Source organism: Palaemon carinicauda, chromosome 35 (assembly GCF_036898095.1).
Source record: "Palaemon carinicauda isolate YSFRI2023 chromosome 35, ASM3689809v2, whole genome shotgun sequence".
Taxonomy (NCBI): Eukaryota; Metazoa; Arthropoda; class Malacostraca; order Decapoda; family Palaemonidae; genus Palaemon; species Palaemon carinicauda.
The window spans coordinates 67,357,862-67,372,256 of record NC_090759.1 but is presented as its reverse complement, the minus strand read 5'-3'; the positions used below and the strand labels follow the sequence as shown (position 1 = coordinate 67,372,256).

General features: G+C 45.3%; 1 protein-coding gene across 6 annotated transcripts in view; it reads right to left on the bottom strand.

The window, feature by feature from the left end:
• Positions 1-13,286, bottom strand: part of LOC137627835 (uncharacterized) — a 102,028-nt gene extending 88,742 nt beyond the window's left edge. For 3 of the 6 annotated variants that reach the window (XM_068359240.1, XM_068359239.1, XM_068359235.1), the window contains exon 1: positions 12,919-13,066. The gene's annotated coding sequence lies outside the window, so the exon portion shown is untranslated. The other 3 variants (XM_068359236.1, XM_068359238.1, XM_068359237.1) reach the window with 3 other exon arrangements.
• Positions 13,287-14,395: the final 1,109 nt, after the last annotated feature.

Here is a 14,395-nt window from a genome sequence, read left to right as displayed (position 1 = left end):
GCATCCTTGGGCTTGACTTATTCTGGGGGCCGACGGAAAAGCCCGAAAAGCTTGACTGTGAATCTCCATCCCTAGGTACACTATAGTTTGGGATGGGACCAGTTGGGACTTTTCCATATTGACCAGGAGACCCAATTCCTTGGTCAGATCTAGAGTCCACTTTAGATTCTCCAGACAGCGACGACTGGACGAAGCTCTTATCAGCCAGTCGTCCAAATAGAGGGAGGCTCTGATGTCTGCTAAATGCAGGAATTTGGCAATATTCCTCATCAGTTTCGTAAAGACAAGAGGCGCCGTGCTTAGGCCAAAGCACAGGGCTTGAAATTGGTAGACAACCTTCCCGTAAACGAACCTTAGAAAAGGTTGGGAATCTGGGTGGATGGGGACGTGAAAGTAAGTGTCCTTGAGGTCTAAAGAGACCATCCAGTCTTCCTTCCTGACCGCTGCTAGAACAGACTTTGTCGTCTCCATGGCGAATGTCTGCTTGGTGACAAAGACATTCAGAGCACTGACGTCTAGCACCGGTCTCCACCCTCCTGTCTTCTTTACCACTAAGAAGAGACGGTTGTAGAAGCCCGGGGATTGATGGTCCCGGACTTTGACTACCGCTCCCTTTTCTAGTAAGAGAGACACCTCTTGTTTCAACGCTAGTCTCTTGTCCTCCTCTCGGTACCTGGGAGAGAGGTCGATGGGAGTCGTTGCTAGAGGGGGCTTGCGCAAGAATGGGATCTTGTACCCTTCTCTGAGCAACTTCACAGATTGAGCATCTGCGCCCCTGTTCTCCCAGGACTGCCAGTAGTTCTTGAGTCTGGCTCCCACTGCTGTCTGAAGAAGGTGGCAGTCAGACTCTGCCTCTAAAGGACTTGGTACCTTTCTTCTTGCTCCCACGTTTCCCTTCGGCACGAGCACCTCCTCTGCTGGAGGCTCTGCCACGAAAGGGCGGAATAAATCTTGACGCTGGAGTATCCATCCTGGGTCTAGACACGGAAGGCAAAGGGGTGGCTTTGCGTGCAGATGACGCAACCAAGTCATGCGTGTCTTTTTGAATCAAGGAGGCAGCAATCTCCTTGATCAACTCCTCTGGGAAAAGGCACTTCGAGAGAGGAGCAAACATAAGCTCCGATCTCTGACATTGTGTTACTCCAGCTGACAAGAAGGAGCAAAGGTTTTCTCGTTTCTTGAGGACCCCGGAAACGAACGAAGCCGCAAGTTCACTGGAACCGTCCCGTATGGCCTTGTCCATGCAGGACATAATGAGCATGGAAGTTTCCTTGTCAGAAGGGGAGGTCTTCCTGCTCAACGCTCCCAAACACCAATCCAAAAAGTTAAACACTTCGAACGCTCTGAACACTCCTTTTATCAGATGGTCTAAATCTGAAGGAGTCCAACAAATCTTGGAGCGTCTCATGGCCAGCCTGCGGGGAGAGTCTACTAGACTTGAGAAGTCGCCCTGGGCAGAGGCAGGAACTCCCAAGCCGAGAACTTCTCCCGTGGCATACCAGACGCTCGATCTGGAAGCGAGTTTCGCAGGGGGAAACAAGACTGCTGTCTTCCCAAGGTGCTTTTTAGACTGCATCCAATCTCCCAACACTCTTAAAGCTCTCTTGGACGAGCGGGCGAGGACGAGCTTCGTAAAGGCAGGCGCGGATGACTGCGTGCCTAAAGCGAACTCAGATGGAGGAGAGCGTGGGGCTGCAGAAACAAACTGATCAGGATACATATCCTTGAACAGCGCAAGAACTTTTCTAAAGTCCAAGGAGGGAGGCGTGGTCTTGGGTTCGTCGATGTCCGTGTGCGGGTCGTCAAGGTGTGCAGCGTCGTCATCATCAGAGAGTCCATCGTCTGAATGCTGAGGAGGAAGCGGCAACGGAATAAGAGTTGGCTGGTCAGCAGCGTCCGGCAGCACGGGTGCATACGTGACTGCACTGGACGCAACGTCATGGAACTGTTGGTCAGTCTGTGAGCTGGCAACAACCATAGCTGCGCGGGGGCGCAAAGCGTCTACTCCTGACTGTCTAGTCTGCTGTGGGCGAGAAGTGGTAACCACAGTGGGTTGCGGAGGTTGACGCACCGCGTCAAAACAAAACAACTTAGGTTGTTGTTGTAACTCGCGAACGTCAACGGAGGGTTCCGTGCGTCGCTGAACGTCAACATGCGGCTGGCAGGGTACACTGTGCATGGGTGGCGGGACTCTCACAGCTGGAGTGCGGGAGAAGGTAGCCTCAGCGTCAACTGGACGCACAACCGTGGTTGGTTGTAGGCTAACGGGTGCAGCGTCAACCTTCTCCGCACTAAAGTCCTGCATTAAAGATGTTAACTGTGTCTGCATGGTCTGCAGCAAAGACCACTTAGGGTCTACAGTAGCAGGTGCGGCAACAGACGGTGTTACTGCCTGTTGCGGTACCGCTTTGCCTCTCTTAGGAGGTGTGCAGTCATCGGAAGACTGCAGCGAGTCCGAACTGACCCAGTGGCTACAACTGGGCCGTTGGACTTGCGCGGAAGGGACCTTGCGTTTGAGAGGTCGTGAGACCTTGGTCCATTGTTTCTTCCGAGAAACATCTTCCGCAGACGAGGAAGAAATGGGCTCTCTCGTCTTCTTGTGGGTGGGGCGATCTTGGCAAGATACGTCCGAAACCACGGAGGGAACGTCTGTCCGCTGATTAAAGCCTGTCGAACCCTTTGGTCGTACGACATTGCTTCTCCCCTGGGCTTGGGAGCTTGCAAGAGGTCCCGGACTGGGCGGACGACAGGCACGAACAGACGCACCCTCAAGCGCAACACTAACACTTTCCACAACACTACCACTCACTTTGTCACTACCCACTGCACTCTTACCCTTCAACTCCTTGACGTCTGCCATGAGTTGGTTACGGTCACTCGCCAATGACTCGACTCTCTCACCCAGAGCCTGGATGGCACGCATCATATCTGCCATCGAAGGTTGTTGAGTGCTAGAAGGGGGATCAGGAGCAACATATGATTATGTATATGTATGCGTACATTTTGTATATCTATATCCATATTTACTTTATTTTTTATTTTTACTTAATTGATGATATTATTTTGCTGTATTATTGCCCGAAGAGCTCTGCTCCACATGGGCTTGGACTGAGTCTTTTTTTCTTTTTGTAAATCTTTGAATGTAAATATCTTTTGTCCAATAAACATTATTATTATTATTATTATTATTAACCACTACAGGGGAAGGAATAGGTTGTGGGGCATGGGGAGAGGAAAAATCAACGGAGCGAGATGAACTTCTCCTGACTCTATCTCTCTCTAGCCTACGTGAATATTTCAGGAATTCGAGAAAATCGAATTCCGAAAGCCCAACGCATTCCTCACATCGATCTTCCAATTGACAAGTTTTACCCCGACAATTGGAACAAATGGTGTGCGGATCGATAGAGGCCTTCGGAAGACGCCTTGAACAGTCCCTAGCACTACACTTTCTGTATTTAGGGACTTGAGAAGGGTCAGCCATCTTGAATTAGTCAAAGGGGAATTCAAAATCTATCCAAGTCGTCAACAAATAATCCAAAATTCAATCAAAGAATGCAAGGAAGTATTGAAGATAACCTCTGCAAAGCGAAAGCTAATAACTAGAAATGTGTACTTCACCAAAATCTGTGAAAACCAATCCAGTAAGCAACAGCGTATTTAGTAGGTCTTGCCGGTGGCACGACAGAGAGAAAATTGGTTCTGTGTTTACATGGAGTACTTGAGTACCTGCTCGACAGATGGCGCTGTTGATGTACACCCCCACCTGTATAGCGATCGCTGGCGTATTTTGTCCTTAGGTTTTTCTGTCGGGCAGCAGAGCTGACAGCTTATATGATCACCGGCTAAGTTTAATATTGAAAAATCCCCATATATCCAGTATTGAAAAGGTGAAATCAGGCATTCACAGTCACTCATGCTCTCACTGTGGCAGTGAAAGTTACAGACTCGCTCTAAAAAAAAAAATAATCAGCAATCTTTTATGTAGACTTAGATGAATCCAATTCCCATTTCACTATCACCTCATTAATAATTGAGGAGTAATATTGGCATGGGCAGCAGCCCATGTAGAAAAGACTCACAACTCTATATCGATTATAAGGTGGTTCATTATCTCTTGTTAGACACAGTCTTCTATAACGCCAATATAAAGAGCACAATGTGGATACAGCTAACTGACTGACAGCTAAATTACAGAACAGAGGGTATTCACAGTTATCAGCCTAATATATAGATATAGGGAACATAATAAAATCATGACAAAACATGTGGAGAGACTACATGTAAACAAACGATCGATCGGAAGGATCTAGACGGTTCTGGAAACATCCAGCTTGGTCTGTACGCAATAAATACATAGTCCATCAACAAAATGGGGAAATCAAAGTTAGGATAAATTTTATAAAACTATGTAATATAGATTGGGGGGGGGTCAATATACTTCGTTGGGACAGGCTAAGCTACGAATACGGTAGTTTAGGAAGGGGTCGAAGGGGGATGTAACCAATGGTAGGTGAGGATACGGCTTCTAAGTTAGGTTAAGCAAGGAACCTTAGGTAAAGTGGGGAACCTTAGGTGGTAAATATATACTAATTTAATTTCTAGCCAAATACATGAACCATATTTTTTTCTACTCGCTATCTTGTGTTTTATGCAGTTCTGTCCATGAATATTGGGGGAAAACCAACAGTTCATGAGTTTTTGGCCCCCTTATATAAAGACAATTATGGGGGACCCCAGTGGGAAACGAGGTTTTCTTTAGGGGTAGGGAAATGCCAAAAATCGAGTGACTTGCAGCAATAATAATGGTCAGAAATGCAAAATAAACACAGGATAACCAGTTGAAAAAATATATGGTTCATGTAAGTGACCGAAAATTAAAGTATCATAATTATCTAGGATTCACTTCACGTCCTTCTAATGGTTTTTGCTCCACCGTGTGCTTGCTTTGCTCACGGAAAAAGAAAAACTGCAAGCTTCGTATGTACTGGCAAGCGGTAATGTTCAGCTATGCTCGCAATCCTAGTGGCTCATTATTTTGGGGTTATTTTTTACTTGGCTATACACTGAACAGAGAGCATTTCCATTCTAAGTAACTGCTGACATGGATGAAGTTACACTAAATAGATTGTAATTCCTTTAAGTTTCCTCTTGGAAACTACTTCATGTGATGGTGGTTCAACTCAAACTGAAGGGAAGGGTGGGAAAACAATGGCTGTTGTAGAACAACAACTGGGAACTTGAGCAAAAATATTTGGATGCTCCTAATTGATTAAAATAGCCAGGTAATGATTACATCAAAAAAAAAAAAAAAAAAAAAAAAAAAAAAAAAAAAAAAAAAAAAAAAAAAAAAGAGCTGCCCAAATAAAATGCAAGCAACGCCTGCAGAGATATCACAGTAGGTCGACATCATTCTCCCAGATGTAAACAATGAAATAAGAATGAAAGAGACTTCACATTTTAATCTACCAATACAAAAGTTATTATGCCCCAGCACCCATTAGACATATAGAGAAAAATGCCAAATTAGCCGGCAATCGTCCATTTCTTATTGTGAATTTCAGTTTTGCTAGAAATGATATTATGATTATAAAATAAATTTTTGAATATACTTACCCGGTGAATATATAATAGCTGACGTCTCGGACGACTCGACAGAAACACAAAAACTCGCGAGCGATCGCCGTGAAGGTTGGGGGTGTGCCCACCAGCGCCGACTATCGGTCAGATACCGCATATACATGTAAACAGCTCCAGTTCTTCTCATTCCGCTGGGTCTCTATCGGGGAGGAAGGGAGGGCCTTTAATTTATATATTCACCGGGTAAGTATATTCAAAAATTTATTTTATAATCAAAATATCATTTTTAAATATTAAACTTAGCCGGTGAATATATAATAGCTGATTCACACCCATGGTGGTGGGTAGAGACCAGTATTAATACAATTATGGCGTATATGCTTAGAGTTTTTGACAGTTATATCATAACAAAACCCAAATAAGTATAGGTACCTGGTAAGGAAGCTGACTCTGACGATTACTCTGCCTTGTTAGTCCGCTTTCCTCACGAAGCCCAGCCATCCTCTCAGGATGCTGAAAGACTCCCAGGAGCTGTTATATCCAGGGCGGCAACCCATACAACAGGACCTCATCAAAACCCTTAATCTGGGCGCTCTCAAGAAATGATATTTGACCACCCGCCAAATCAAAAAGGATGCGAAAAGCTTCTTAGCCTTCCGTACAACCCAAAACAAGATTAAAAACATTTCAAGAGAAAGATTAAAAGGATATTGGAATTAAGGGAATGTAGTGGTAGAACCCTCACCCACTACTGCACTCGCTGCAACGAATGGACCCAGTGTGTAGCAGTCCTCATAAAGAGTCTGGACATCTTTTAAGTAAAATGAAGCGAATACCGACTTGCTCCTCCAAAAGGTCGCGTCCATAATACTTCGCAGAGATCTGTTTTGCTTAAAGGCCACTGAAGTTGCTATACCTCTTACTTCGTGCGTCTTAACCTTAAGCAAGCAACGGTCTTTTTCACTCAAGTGAGAATGAGCCTCTCGGATTAAAAATCTAATAAAATACGACAAAGCATTTTTAGACATAGGCAATGATGGCTTCTTAACTGAGCACCACAAGGCCTCCGATCCACCTCGTAAGGATTTGGTACGAGCTAAATAAAACTTAAGAGCTCTAACTGGACACAGTACTCTTTCAAGCTCGTTGCCTACGATCTCTGACAGGCAAGGTATATCAAATGACTTAGGCCAAGGACGAGAAGGCAGTTCATTTTTGGCCAAGAAACCAAGCTGAAGTGAACATGTGGCTTTATCTGTGGAAAAGCCGATGTTCCTACTGAAGGCATGGATCTCACTGACCCTTTTAGCCGAAGCCAAGCACACTAAGAAAAGCGTCTTGAGGGTGAGATCCTTCAGGGAGGCTGAATGTAATGGCTCAAACCTGTCGGACATTAAGAACCTTAGGACCACGTCTAAGTTCCATCCAGGAGTTGCCATACGACGCTCCTTAGAGGTCTCGAAAGACTTAAGGAGATCTTGGAGATCTTTATTATTGGAAAGATCTAAGCCTCTATGTCTGAATACAGACGCCAACATGCTCCTGTAGCCCTTAATAGTGGGCGCTGAGAGGGAGCGAACATTTCTCAGATGTAGGAGAAAGTCTGCGATTTGGGCTACAGAGGTACTGGAAGAGGAAATGGATGATGACTTGCACCAGTCTCTAAAGACTTCCCACTTCGACTGGTATACTTTGATGGTAGAAGCTCTCCTAGCCCTCGCAATCGCTCTGGCTGCCTCCTTCGAAAAGCCTCGAGCTCTTGAGAGTCTTTCGATAGTCTGAAGGCAGTCAGACGAAGCGCGGGGAGGCTTTGATGAAGATCCCTTACGTGGGGCTGCCGTAAGAGATCCATCCTTAGAGGAAGACTCCTTGGAACGTCTACCAGCCATTGAAGTACCTCTGTGAACCACTCTCTCGCGGGCCAGAGGGGAGCAACCAACGTCAACCTTGTCCCTTCGTGAGAGGCGAACTTCTGCAGTACCTTGTTGACGATCTTGAACGGTGGGAATGCGTACGCGTCCAGGTGAGACCAGTCCAGTAGAAACGCATCTATATGGGTCGCCTCTGGATCTGGGACTGGCAAGCAATAGGTCGGGAGCCTTTTGGTCAACGAGGTGGCAAAGAGGTCTATGGAGGGTTGACCCCAAGTCACCCAAAGACTCTTGCACACGTCCTTGTGGAGGGTCCATTCCGTGGGGATCACCTGACCTCTCCGACTGAGACAGTCTGCTAAGACGTTCAAGTCCCCCTGGATGAATCTTGTCAACAGGGAGATGCCTCGATTTTTTGACCAGATGAGGAGGTCCCTTGCGATGACGAACAGTGTGTGGGAGTGAGTGCCTCCTTGCTTGGAGATGTACGCCAATGGTGTGGTGTTGTCTGAATTGACCTCTACCACTTTGTTTCGAAGAATGCTCTCGAAACTCATCAAGGCCAAGTGAACCGCTAACAGCTCCTTGCCGTTGATGTGCATGCTCTTCTGATTCGACGTCCAAAGACCCGAACATTCCCGACCGTCCAGAGTCGCTCCCCAACCCAAATCCGACGCCTCTGAGAACAACACGTGGTTTGGGTTCTTGACTGCCAGGGACAGACCCTCTCTCAGACTTATGTTGCTGTCCCACCAGTTCAGGCATGCTTTTACTGGCTCGGAGACCGGGATAGACACAGCTTCTAAAGTCTTGCTCTTGTTCCAGTGTGAGTCTAGATGGAACTGGAGAGGGCGAAGGTGAAGTCTCCCTAGCGAGACAAACTGCTCCAGGGATGACAGAGTCCCTACGAGGCTCATCCAACCTCTTACTGAACAACGGTCTTTTTTCAGCATGAGTCGGACTTTGAGCAGGGCTTGCTCTATTCGGGTGGCAGACGGAAAAGCCCGAAAAACTAGACTGCGAATCTCCATCCCCAAATAGAGAATCGTCTGGGATGGAATCAGTTGAGACTTTTCTAAGTTTACCAATAGTCCCAACTCCTTTGCCAGACCCAACGTCCAGTGAAGGTCCTGCAGACAGCGATGACGGGACGATGCTCTGAGAAGCCAGTCGTCCAAGTACAGGGAGGCTCGAATTCCCGATAAATGAAGGAATTTTGCCACATTCCTCATGAGCCTCGTAAACACGAGAGGAGCAGGGCTGAGGCCGAAGCACAGTGCTCGAAACTGGTACACCACATTCCTGTAAACAAACCTCAGATACGGTCGAGAATCTGGGTGAATAGGAATGTGGAAGTATGCATCCTGCAGGTCGAGAGAGACCATCCAGTCTCCCTCTCTGACCGCTGCTAGGACGGACTTCGTGGTCTCCATCGTAATTTTGTTTTCGTAACAAAAACGTTGAGCGCACTGACATCCAGCACTGGCCTCCAACCTCCCGTATGCTTTGGGACTAGGAAGAGACGGTTGTAAAATCCCGGTGATTGAAGGTCCGAGACTTTCACCACCGCTCCCTTCTCTAGCAACAGAGACACCTGTTGATGTAGAGCTTGTCTCCTTGACTCCTCTCGATACCTGGGAGAGAGGTCTAGAGGAACTGTTACTAGAGGAGGTATGCGTACAAAAGGTATTTTGTACCCCTCCTTGAGCAACAACACAAACTCTTGGTCTGCACCCCTCTTCTCCCAGGCCTGCCAGAAGTTGTTCAGTCTGGCCCCTACCGCTGTCTGAGGACGTGGGCAGTCAGACTCTGCCACGGGAGGACTTGGATCCTCTCCTCTTGCCTCTCTTTCCGTCGGCACGAGCGCCTCCCCTGCTGGGGGCTCTGCCACGAAAGGGCGGGATAAACCTAGACGCAGGAGTATCGATTCTGGGCCTCACAACAAAAGATGAAGAAGGAGCTCCCTTGCGAGCAGAAGTAGCCATCAGGTCATGTGTATCCTTCTGTACAAGCGAAGCAGCAATGTCCTTGATCAGCTGTTGAGGAAACAAAGCAGCCGATAAGGGGGCAAAGAGAAGCTCCGATCTTTGACAGGGAGTAACTCCTGCTGAAAGGAAAGAGCAAAGGGTTTCCCTCTTCTTTAGGACTCCAGACGTAAAGGTGGCGGCGAGCTCATTGGAGCCATCGCGGATGGCTTTGTCCATACAAGACATAATAAGCACGGAAACATCCTGGTCGGCAGACGAGATCTTCCTGCTTAATGCTCCTAGAGACCAATCTAAAAAGTTAAAAACTTCGAAGGCCCTGTAAACCCCTTTAAGGAGATGGTCAAGGTCCGAGGAGGACCAACAAATTTTAGAGCGTCTCATGGCCAGGCGACGGGGAGAGTCTACGAGGCTTGAGAAGTCACCATGGGCAGAGGCAGGGACTCCCAAGCCGAGAACTTCTCCCGTGTCATACCAGACGCTCGCTCTCGAAGCTAGTTTAAAAGGAGGGAAGGCAAAGGCCGTCTTCCCCAAACTCCTCCTGGTAACCAACCAGTCGCCTAGTAGACGTAAAGCCCTCTTAGAAGAGCGAGAGAGCACTAGCTTAGTAAAAGAAGGCTTGGCAGCAGCTAAGCCTAGCGCAAACTCTGACGGAGGCGAACGAGGAGCAGCAGTAACAAAATGGTCTGGGAAAAGATCCTTAAAAATCATCATGATTTTCTTAAAATCCATAGAAGGTTGCGCAGCCTTAGGCTCTTCAACGTCTGACAAAACATCTAAAGGATTATCAGTAGGCGGAGGATCAGCAACATCCTCATCTGAAGGAACCTCGTCCGACAATTGATAAGTTTCAAGCAAGGGAGAGACCTGCCGCGGTGGCAATGCTTGACAAGCAAAGTCCACACGCAAAGGAGCATCAGTAGCAGTCAAGGAAGCTACGTCATGTAACTGCTGAAAGGACTGAGCAGCAACAACAACAGGAGCGGGAGGACGCTCGACGTCAAGTCGAGACTGCCTTGACTGCCTAGATTGAGCAGTTAAAACAACCCTTGACTGCGGTGCTTGACGCTCAACGTCAAAACAAGGCAACTGAGCTGGTTGGCGAACGTCCTGAACGTCAACACGAGCTTGCGGCAGCGGCTGAACGTCAACACGAGACTGCGGCAGCGGCTCAAAGCCAACACGGGACTGCATCGAGTGAGGCTCCACGTCACGTGACTGACGTGACAAACTACCAACATCACGTTTCGTAACGTCAACAGGACGAGTAAAGGCTCGTTTGGGCGGCTGACGGCCAGGATCTCGATCAGCGTAACGGCGAGGATCATCGTGAACCTGCTCAACGGTATACTCCTCCATAAGGGAGGCAAGCTTATTCTGCGTATCCTGCAGGACAACCCATTTAGGATCAACGGGAGTCGGTACGGGCCGAGACGATGGTAACGTCTGTGACGGCAAAACATTGCCTTTACTGAGACTCTCGGAGCCGGTGTTACGCTTTCGTTTAAGCGGCGAGCAGTCTTCCGACGACTGCAAAGGGTCAGAGCTGTCCCAATGGCTACAGCCAGGACGCTGGACCTGTCCTGAAGGGACTGACTTCCGCTTTAAGGGTCTAGAAACTTTGCTCCACGGTTTCTTACGCGAGAAGCCTTCGGATGACGAGGAGAAAACAGCCTCGCTCGTCTTATGGTAGGGGCGGTCTTGACGAGACACGCCCGATACCATAGAGGGAACGTCTGTTCGTTGGTTAAAGCCTCTCGTCCCCATAAGTCCTACGACATTACTTCTCCCTGGTGCATGGGAGCCTGAAAGAGGTCTCGGACTAGGAGAACGACAAGCACGAACAGACGAACCCTCGGTCGCAACACTAAAAACACTTTGCGCACTAATCACTTTATCCCCACGATTTTCTGAATTGGCACTCTGACACTTTAACACATTCACATCCGCCATGAGTTGATTACGGTCCGATGCTAAGGACTCAACTCTCTCGCCCAAAGCTTGAATGGCAAGCAACATATCCCGCATGGATGGTTCATGAGTGCTAGTAGAGGGTTCAGGTACAACTACTACAGGGGAAGGATTAGGTTCAGGGGCATGGGAGGAGGAAAAATCCAATGACCTAGAGGAGCTTCTCCTCACCCTATCTCTCTCAAGCTTACGAGAATATTTATCAAACTCTAGCCAGTCGAATTCCGAAAGTACCACGCACTCATCACACCGATCTCCTAATTGGCAGGTTTTACCCCGGCAATTAGAACACACGGTATGTGGGTCGAGAGAGGCCTTTGGAAGAAGTTTGTTACAATCCCTAGCATTACATTTACGAAATTTAGGAATAGGAGAAGGGTCAGCCATTTTGAAAAGTCCAAGAAAATCCAAAAACAATCCAAAGTCATCAACAATAAACGCTATCCAAAAAAGGGTTCAAGAGTTTTAATTGAAGAGAAAAGCACCTGTCACTGCGAAAGCTCAAAACCAAAAAGAAGTACTTCACCAAGAATGACGAAAAAACTCCAGGTTAACAGCGAGCGGAATCAACTTGTCGACAAGACCGACAGAGAAGAACTGGAGCTGTTTACATGTATATGCGGTATCTGACCGATAGTCGGCGCTGGTGGGCACACCCCTTAGGTAAAGTGGGGAACCTAAGGTTAGGTGGGGAACCTTAGGTTAGGTGGTGCTCTTTGATCTGTTAAGCTTGTAAAAGGGGGTTTGATTCTACCAAACGAACTACAAGGGCTCCTAGATTGGCAAGACTAAAAGCGAATTTTGAAAGAAAATAAATACCAAGGATATTAGCACTGTGGCTGTTGACTGTACGTAATAGGGCTCAAAGTATTGGGTTTGAAGAGAATTCGTAAGAGGTTGGGTCACAGTTTAAACTTAGGCAAAACCTGAACTAACCTAACCACCCATATACCATAATTATTATATTGCACCCTGCATGTTACAATCTACTCCTAACTTTGGACTGCAATTTAAAACAAAGCAATTGGTATTGGCATCTTACTGTCTTGGGGTCGAGTTCTCTTTCTTGAGAGTACACTGGGGCATACTATTCTATCTTATTTCTCTTCCGATTATTTAAAAAAATTTTATAATTTATATATGTTACTCTCCTTAAAATATGTTTTATTTTAATTGTTAATTAATTTTCGTGTAGTTTCCTTATTCTTTCCTTTATGAGCTATTTTTCCCTGTTGGAGCCCTTGGGCTTGTAGCATTCTGTTTAGGCTGTGGTTGTAGCTTAGCAAGTAATAATAATAATAATAATAATAATAATAATAATAATAATAATAATAATAATAATAATAATACTATCCTACTGTACTTTACAATATTACTTGGGAGATTAGATTGTAAATAACATTTTTTGACGTAAGATTCTTTACGGCCATTGCCAAAACTATGCCAATTCAGTTTCAAGATAATATAATTCCATTTAAAGTAAGCAGATCTAAACCATAGACTGGACTTACATGAAAATATAAAGACCAATCAATTAAGAAGCAGCCATAGTACCCGGTAAGGACGGAGCCACACACAAAACCAACATAATATATTCACTGTCAAGTGTCAACTGAAGTTACTGAAAAAAAGTGATTAGTAAACAACTGAAATGAAAACAACATATACTATTGAAGTTGTTTGATTGTTACGATTACGGTGGTAAGCTTATATTCTGCCCATCTGCATACCTGGTCCCTGGCTGCTAACTTGGGAAAATTTGTTTGCTAGCAATCTGTCAATTACACGTGTCCAAAACACCTGTTTAAGTTTATTAGCATAATGAACCCCAGTTCCAACTTCGAAGTTCAAACCAGGGTTGCCAGGTCTTCCAAATGAGAAAAGACCAATGTCTGATCAACTGCAGCTTTAAAGGACAAAAATAAAGGTCGAAAATATAGCATTTAAGGCTAACCAATTTAAAAAAAAGGGCCAAAATTAGGTATCTAGCACGAAAAAAGGCCTAATTTGCAATTTTTTTGGCCCGAAAAAAGGCCAACTTGGCAACCCTGGTTCAAACTGTTTACAGCTGACTCCGTAAAATAAGTTTGCACTCTATTCGAAATAGATAAGTTCCTAATTGCTCACTCTACAAAATAAGTTTTCGGCCACTCAAACATTGTAAATCTAATATTATTATCATTATTATTACTATCCAAGCTACAACCCTAGTTGGAAAAGCAAGATGCTATAAGCCCAGGGGCTCCAACAGGGAAAAATAGCCCAGTGAGGAAAGGAAATAAGGAAATAAATAAATGAAGAGAACAAATTAACAATAAATCATTCTAAAATAAGTAACAACGTCGAAACAGACATGTCATATATAAACTATTAACAACATCAAAAACAAATATATCATAAATAAACTATAAAAAGACTCATGTCCGCCTGGTCAACAAAAAAGCATTTGCTCCAACTTTGAACTAGAAACTGAAATAAGACACTACAAAGGATAGAGAATGGGGTATATAGGAAGATTTTAGGTGCCACTAAAAGTACAGCTAACACTACTCTATTAAAGCAAGAGTGATGGATGGGAAGCTGCAGTTCTTAAATCGTGCCCTGAATGGGAAGAATTAAATTCTGAAAACAATTATCCAAGACATTCAATAAAAATGAAGGAAGATGGTGGAAACAACCAGCTAAGTACTTATAAGAATTAAGTGTAAACTTGAGACAGATAAGAAGAATAAATAAGACAGAAATAAATTCCGAAATCAGAAAGTGGGATACTGAAAAGTGGAAAGAAATAGAAAGTAAAGTGAATTAGAAATATATATATAATGTGGAAGAAAGAAATTAAAGAAGAAACAACAATAACTAATACGTTAAAACTAACCATTGTAAATGGACATAAAGGGGGAAGATGTAAACTGTATTTTTTGTGAAAAGGAGGAAGAAGATTTGACACATTTTATGTTGTTTTGCTAATATAGAAAAGAAATGAGT